We start from the raw sequence: 8,739 nt of genomic DNA, 5'->3' as shown, positions 1-8,739 counted from the left end.
CTTTCTTAGTTCATGCCTAATCATGTATTTCCAATCAATCTTTAACCTATAATCCTTAATCCAATCTCTAATCATGCTTATCAAACCATATAATGATTAAGGCAACATAATCCTCTAGGTTTAAGTCATTTAACCTCATCAAGATTAAATCCTAATCATACATTAATCAATGTAATTAATTCTAATCAATCCTTAATCAATGTAATTAAGCTCTTAATGAAAGCTTAAACATACCTTGGTTAAGTACCCAAGCTTAGATAATCACCTCTTTCTTTCTTTCTTTCTCCCATAATCCAAGAGCAAACATTTACTATCCAAGTTTTTCTTTGGCCGAAATGCTCTTGAATAAAGGGGTATTTATAGCCTTTTGCTTAATGCTTTGCCCTTGAAGTTGCATGGAATTACAATGGGTGTGGCTTGATCTTTCACCATCCATTTCATCCCTTTGCCAAATGTGCAAATCCTAGGCTATGTAGTTCCATTAAGTGCCAAATGTTTCATGACATCATCTCCTCTTACGTCACCATGCTTACATCAAGTTTAGCACCTATTAACATGTGATTCTTATGCCTTAACATTTGTCTCTTAATCAAAGCACTAAGTTCCATGATCTTGCCATATGTTTTTTTGCTTATATCATTAAAGTAATTCCACTACTAAAAAGCCTTACACGTGGTGCCTGAAGTGAAAAGGAAGAGGGAATTGGAAAGCTTTTGATCTACTAGTCTCATTCGCCTCTTACCAGTCCCTTTTTTTCTCTCACACTTCTAAGCAACAACTTGGATAATTTGTTCCATGTCCCTTTCATCACTTTAGCATTAAAATAGGGAGGAAAATGAAAGAACTTTATGCATAATTACTTCCTTAAATATTTCTCCATATATCTTAGCAATTTACAGCATATCGGGTACTTTTTTAGGTCCTGACCTACCTAGTACAACTGGGGCATGTTTTGGCACCCCTTTTTTTTTATCATAAATAAATCCACGTGGCATTATATATGTATGCTATAGCGGAAGAAACATTCTTGCCTTTGCTTTCTATTCAAATATTTAATTATATTTATTTTGGAGTAAACATCAGTCTGTAACTCCAAAAATCTATCTCTGGGTACTATCACTGCATATTCTGTTGGAAATTGTGCCCTAGGGGCCAATCATTATGTTTTGAACATTGTTAATTTATGAATTTATTAATTACGTTATCATATTATTTGCATGTTTACTGTGATGACTATCCTTGGATAACTCATGGTTTATCCTAAATGTCCCTGGTCGGTCATCTATGTGGGAGCAAAGATGAAATAAGACCAGTATGACTTTAAAGATATATAGAGATATAAATTAAAGTCATAGGCACATGTAAGAGTACAAGGTGTTGGACCGACCCGCTATGAGAGAGCTGCATGGGTTAAGTCATAAGCTTCTCTCATATACAAACCATGTCACTGTGCCCTTTGACCTGAGATCATCATGGATTCATACATGAGAAACGCTTAGCTTTGACCTAGTCAAAAGTCACTTTTGACCGAGTGATCATAAAGACTATGTTCAGGCTTAGTGGTTTTTTCATGCGGAGGAATGTGAATGGTCAAGATGGAATTTGTCCCTCACATTCGTAGAGAGACATTACTGGGCCCCTCGATGAGTGAGTCTGAGAAATGTATGGCCATACTATAATGGAAAGGTAGTTCCGTTTCTATACTCAGACTACTCAGGGATCGAGAAAGTAACGGTCATGAATAGGAGGATGACGTTCTCCATGCCTCATCCATGACCAAAATGTCGTGTGACAAAAGGGACGTGATATGGTTGTATGAAAGGTTACATCGTTCAATGATCCTCATATGATTTGGGTAGTCGTGATGTCTTGCTAGAGACCGCTTACGACTTGTGAGTCATTATAGTTAATGGCCCACTGCCAACTTCATATGGGCCTACAGGGTCGCACACAAAATAGCCCAACACGAGTTATGATGTCCAGATTCATTGAATCTAAGATATGTCCAGATTCAATGAATAATATAGGGTGGACGTGTATATATATATATAAATTCGTATATATATATTATATAAATATAAGAGATATTAATTGTTAGATTTAATTTATAAGGATAAATTAAATATATATAAATTAATTTCTTCATCTCTTTATTAAATAAATAGGTGAATTAAATCTGTGAGACGGATTTAATTTAAACCATATTTATTTAATTGTTCTCTTATCTGATTAGGCAATATTTGATATTGTATTAATTTCGGAATTAATTTAGAGTTAATTTCGAAATTAAATATTATTCATTAAACCTATAGCATCCTATATATTTGATATGAGGAGCTAGGGTTTTAAGCGTGAGAGTACCAACAGATAAGAGACGGCCTAAGAGAGATAAGAGTGGACGGATTCTCTGAAAACCCTAGACGGACAAAAGGGCGCTAGCAAGCCGTCTGTAACCGGAGAGCTATTCGTGTGGATACCGGTAGAGGAAGCCGACCGGAGTTGTCGACTTCGAACGATAAAGGAGGCGAGCAGAGGCATCCTGAATGGCGGAATCACCGAGCCACTCGGAAACCGAACACCGAAGGTAATGCTTCTTACTACCTGACTTAAACGCGATCGGTAGATCCGGGCAAGGGATTGAAAGTTTTAAAAAAATTTTAAGTTTTTCCACTGCGCGTCGTCTTTCAATTCCCTTCATATTCATCACGGGAAATTTCTCTAATTTTTTGTATGTCAAAAGTCAACCTCTAGACAGTTTATTTTAACTTTTCCCAGATAGTGTATAATTAGGATTTAAATTCTATTGAAACCAACTTCTTTGTTTTCTGGGGACGAAATTATTTTTTAAACCTGTGATAATTTCTCAAGTATTATTTCCTATTTTTCTCTAATTATCTAAGACCTACTCATATTTTAAATAATTCAATTCTGGCTAGTTTTCATAATTAGCCAAAATCTTAGAATTCCATCAATTTGCTTTAGGGGTATTTTTGTCATTTTTAACCCAAACGGGCCTCAAGACCTTATTGCCATTTTTTCTAGAATTTTTGGGCGTACTTTTGATCACTACCCTTTTTAGCCCGAAACTTTCTAAATTTATAATTAGGTCCTTGCTTGGGTTTAACATCAAGCACAACCTTTGGCCCCTAATCATCTCCAATTCTCTTACTTGAGCCGTTGAGACTTCATCGGGGTCTTTGTTTCTTCCACACCATTTGTTCCTTTGATCATTCTACATTCCTCATTCAGCATATTAAAATTTACTGGATGTGACACTTGTCAAATTATCGAGAGTAGTTGGAATCACTATAGTCAGGCTAGACAAGCTCGAGGGCCGAGAGACCTCCTCCAAGGATGATGACAGAGGGAATGTCCTACAATAACAGCAAGAAGAGGAGAAAGTTTAACTTCAATAGGAAGCCTAAAAAAGGGAACTATCAATGAGGACCTGAAACCTTTAGACAGGTCAAGACTTGTGAAATCTATGGTAGAAATCATAGCAAACGGCCATGCATAATAGGTCAGACTATAACACCATAATTGATCACCTAATTTTATGTCAAGTGGGAGCAATTGGAGCCATTTAATAAGTCATTAAGTTGAAAATTTTTGAATTTTTGAATTTCTTTTCTCGGGTTACTATTGATTGTAACTCTAATTTTGACCAAATTTCAAAAAATCATAACTAATTTTTAAAAAATCAAGATGACATGATTCTAAGTCCTACTTAAAGCTTCCTATGAGGTCTTTAAAGGAAAAATACTTTTAGAGTGTGAACTCAGCTCATGTGTGCTCAATTCCACTGTCAAAATGTATTGTCCATTTGGTCAATTTTCTAATTTTTCCAAATTTATGCCTAACTTTGGAAAGGCATAATTTTTTGTACAAAACTCCAAATTTTATGGATTCTCACTCATTTTAAAGCTAAAAATAAGATCCATTGATCTGCCCAATTTTAGGTCAACTTTTACCCTATTAGTGTTTAACTTGCCATAACTCATGTTTAACCACTCAAACATAATTAAGCCATAATTCATAGCATATAATAAGTGTATTCATATAGTTTACAAGTCTCAATAGTCAATCAAACATCATTTCATAAATATTATAATATTTATGCACAAATTTTTTTATAATGTCACCAAAATATTTTTCATGATGTAACCACCTCCTTGCCTTCGCCAATACCACTTGCAACCCGTATTGGTGTTGTTTGGATATAGAGAGGAATGAGATTTGTAACACCTTACTTTATTTACCTAATTTACATCAAATGGGAGCATTTGGAACCATTTCTCAAGTCATTAGGTTGGAAAATTTTGAATTTTTAAGTTTAATTTCTCAGGTTACTATTCATTGCAAGCATAATTCTTCTAAACTTTGAAAAATCATAACTAATTCCAGAAAAATTAAAATGATATGGTCTCTGTCACATCCAGGAATATGGCAATTAGGAAAAATGATATTCCTAAACATTTAAGGACAAAAAATGATAAGGAGAAATAGAAGAATTCTGGTGGCAAAATAATTATTATGATTTTCCTAGTCAATTATGAAAGTTTGACTAATTAAGAAAAATTAGTCAAAAATAATTATGAAAAAAAATTTTCAAGCCTCAAAAATTAAGAAAAAATGAGGATAATATTTCTTGAGAATTATATGAGGTTATCTAATTATTTTATAACCAAATTACCCTTGAAAAAAAATTACAAAGGAATTTAAGGGTGATTCAGGCTAACTTAAGGCCTTTTATTTGGAAAATTCCAAATAAATATTTGGAAGAAGAATAAAATTCTAAGAAAATTTCTATGATATCCCAAGAAATTATAAGAGATTATGGAAATAAAAAGAGACCCTCAAATATCCAGGATTTTTTCTAATTCTATGGACAAGTGAAAAAATCATTAATGAGAAGGAAAATAGTTTTCCTTTTTATTTAATTAATAGGAATTTGAAATTGAGTTAAAGAGGGCATTTTGAGAAGAATAAAATGAGGATAATAAATTATGAATCTGACAAAAAATAATTACAGAGGCCAGAGCACTGTAATTATAGAAAAGAAATTAAACCCGGAGCAAAAGTGTGTCGATAAAGCAAGAAGTAGAGTCTTGCACCTTACTTGGCCCACAATTTGCCACTTGTCCAACCACCAATGGAGAAGATTTAAAGTTACCAAGTGTCAAGCCTTAAATGGAGAGGATTTTGACTTTTGAAAATTAATTACATTTGGATTTAAGTAATTAAGAGAGAGGTTCTAGATTAAGTAGGGAGGTAACACATGGCATATTATTAAATATTGGTTGTTGGGATATTTTAGGCCTTAAATAAGCACACTCCTCCCCCTTTCAAGACTACCTTGTTAGGATTATGGTTTTGATGATAACAAAGTTAGATTAAAATAGTTAAGTGTGTTGATCGATGATCTGATCGATCAAGTGTTTATCGATAAGCTATCAGATAAATCTTCAGTGCAAATCAGTAAAATGTTAGATGTTTTGATCGATAAGCTATTCGATAATCCACTGATCGATAAAATGATCTATTATCGCTAATGTAGAAGTTATACAAGTTTACAGTTAATTATCGATCACTTAATCGATAATAATCAAACAAGTAAGTAAATCTGAAGTGTATTTATCGATCACATGATCGATAAATTAGTGATCGATAACAACATCGATAAATGGTAAGACACTCTACCTGTTCTGAACATTGATTCTGTCATTATTTATCGATCACATTATCGATCATTCGTATATCGATAATATGATCGAACATTGCTCACTGACTCTCTGAATGTAGGTACTCATCATAGCTGCTAATTGATAACATTATCGATCACCAAGTTATTGATAACATTATCGATAAATTAATCTTTCTGAATAGTACTTTTTCATATAACATGATCGATAAATAAACTTAGAACAAAATCTTCGTTTCACAATTTATCGATCACATAATCAATAAATCAGTGATCGATCACCTATTCGATAAACCCAATTTACACTCACTTTTCACCAAGTTATTTTCATTAATGAAAATCTCATTTATATATTAATATTCTTTTCTTATCTTAATTTATTATTCTTATCTTAATTTATTATATCTTAATTTATTATATATTAATAAATATTATATTAATAATAATATTCTTCTCTTAATTTTTGAATATATTTATATATGTATATGGTTACAATTATCTCCGTTTCCAATGTGCCTATGATGTAGCACCAGGAGGACTGTTAGCCAGTGTGTATCATCTTACGAAAATAGAATATGGTATAGATCAACCAGAAGAGGTATGCATAAATTCCAATTTGGTCAATCGTTGAATTGAATGACTGAATGAAAGGAGAATCTATATAACATCTGGTTCCTGGCACATGATTAATTTGTATGAGTATCTATTAAATTCATTAAAATGAATATGGGTCAACATACATATTTCTTAGTAGCCGTTGAGTTTTACTAAAATTTTCGAAATAGGAAAAAGTTTCCCATAGAAAACCCCTGGATCATCTGTTAACTATTTAATTTAATCAATATCAATTACTTCTTCTTAATCAATTACTTCTTTGGAATGCTAAAAATAATATAAAAAAAAGATTATTTGCCCCCGATCCAATCGAGGGATCGAATTGATTATAAAAACATGAGTTTAATTAGTCGATTTATTAGTGAACAGGGAAAAATATTATCTAGACGGGTGAATAGATTGACCTTAAAACAACAACGATTAATAATCCCTCCTAGAATCCTGTTTTCCAATTTCTATTTATACTGTGCTCAATATTCTCCGCCTATTTATCTTAAGTATCGAGTTGAATTTTCTTATAGTCAAATAGAAAAACAAAAACTATTAAAACTATTAATTGAATATATTTATATTCTATGACATTGAAGTCCGAAATAAAATAATTAATAATATAAATTCAATATTTTAAATATATTAAATAAATAATATTCTATTCATTATATTCATATTCCATTTTATTCAAAAGAATATTATAATTAAATTATAGTATTTATCGATAACCTGATCGAACAATCACTGATCGATCACCTATTCAATAAACCCAATTTATCTTTACTCATCACTAAGTTATTTTCACATGGTGTTTATCGATAACATTATCGATCATAAATTTATCGATAATGTAATCAATCAACATGATCTGAAGCTTCATTTTTGTAACATTTGAATTATCGATAAATTGATCGATCAACTGATATTCGATCAACTGATCAATTATTGAACACTGTCAGTTTAATTTCAGTTAGCTATAATACTTCTCATATTCACCTATCTAATTACTTCCAGACTGATTTTATTTTGCATGATCAACATGACTATTTTGCTAAAATATTTATATCCAAAGGGACTCTGGTTTACATATCAGTATAAGTTTTCTGTTGCATTTTATCGATCACTTGATCGATAAAAAATGTTCCATCATCTGATCGATAATCTTTTTCAACTGGTTCAAAGAACTTTAACTCCGTTTATCGATAACCTGATCGATCAACCAGTGATCGATCATCACTTTGATCAAACTGTCCAGATTATCCTTCTGCACATTTAACGGACTTTTGATTTCACCTGGAATCATTGAGCAATCAGATTATCATTCATTCAGTCTTGCTTACATTGCAGGGTCTAACTTATTGAAGTGTAAAATATGGTTGCAGATTACGAAGAGAAGTCACAACGGCTCTTTAACGGTATTAAGTAGCCTGTAACCTACTGTGTTAGAAACGCAGAACCATTAATGGCGGAACTGTTGTAACTGGGAAAACACGCAAACGGAGTTACAACGGCTAGAAGCTCTTCCGTCTAATGGTTACTTAACGACCGCAACTATAAAAGGCGCGAAGAAGCATTAATGAAGAGGATTGAATACCTGAGCTACCGTCTGTAATCATTTACTATTACATTCAATACTCTGTTTCTTTGTTATTACTGAGCGTCAGTGTTCATCACTTATTCTATTCTGTAAGAGAGTCAATATCTATATTTCATTAATCACATCTGAGTGATACTTAAGAGTGTGGACTCTTGAGTGGGTTTGTATCCTTACGGGAGTAAGGGGGAGTGATTAAGTGACTCAATTACTGTACTGAGGCGCCAAGAGCCCGATCAATCTTAGGAGATAGTGGAATACTCAGAGGTGTTCTGAGGACTGGGCGTAGGTCAAGTGGTTAAGACCGAACCAGTATAAATCTTGTGTTTGTCTCTCTACGGTTAAACCTTCCTAAACTTACACTCTCTGTTTTCAATAGTATTAATTTTTAATTACGCAATTTTTTTTTCTATCTCACCTAATTCACCCCCCTCTTGGGTGAGTCTGCCACTAACATTTAGTATCAGAGCAGGTCTCTTCAGAAAAGACTTAACAGTCTGAAGAGAGATCTCATGGCAGGATTCGGAGATAGCGTGCTACCGGAAGGGTGTTCAACGTCCAAACCGCCAAGCTTTAATGGTGAAAACTATACATTTTGGAAAATGAGGATGAAAATCTTCATTAAAGCCACCGAATATGGATTATGGGACGTGATAGAGCACGGCAACTATGTTCCTATGAAAACCGTAGACGGACAGCAAATACGCAAGAGCCCCAGAGAATTCGATGAAGAAGACAAGAAGCTAGTGATCCTAAACGACAAAGCCATCAACATACTCACCTGTGCGCTGAGCCAAAAAGAATACTTCAGAGTTTCTAGTCTGGAGACTGCAAAGGA

General features: G+C 33.1%; 1 long non-coding RNA gene across 1 annotated transcript; it reads left to right on the top strand.

Moving 5' to 3' along the window:
* The first annotated feature begins 1,349 nt into the window (after positions 1–1,349).
* On the top strand, positions 1,350–6,310 carry LOC114715953 (uncharacterized). The gene is made up of 3 exons (XR_003737575.1): positions 1,350–1,361; positions 1,561–1,562; positions 6,235–6,310. It is a non-coding gene; the product is annotated as an uncharacterized LOC114715953 (long non-coding RNA).
* Positions 6,311–8,739: the final 2,429 nt, after the last annotated feature.

The sequence above is a fragment of the Neltuma alba genome, unplaced genomic scaffold (assembly GCF_004799145.2).
Source record: "Neltuma alba isolate B1F8T4 unplaced genomic scaffold, ASM479914v2 tig00011630_pilon, whole genome shotgun sequence".
NCBI lineage: Eukaryota > Viridiplantae > Streptophyta > Magnoliopsida > Fabales > Fabaceae > Neltuma > Neltuma alba.
Note: the sequence above shows the minus strand (reverse complement) of the source record. Positions and strands in the feature narration are given on the sequence as shown.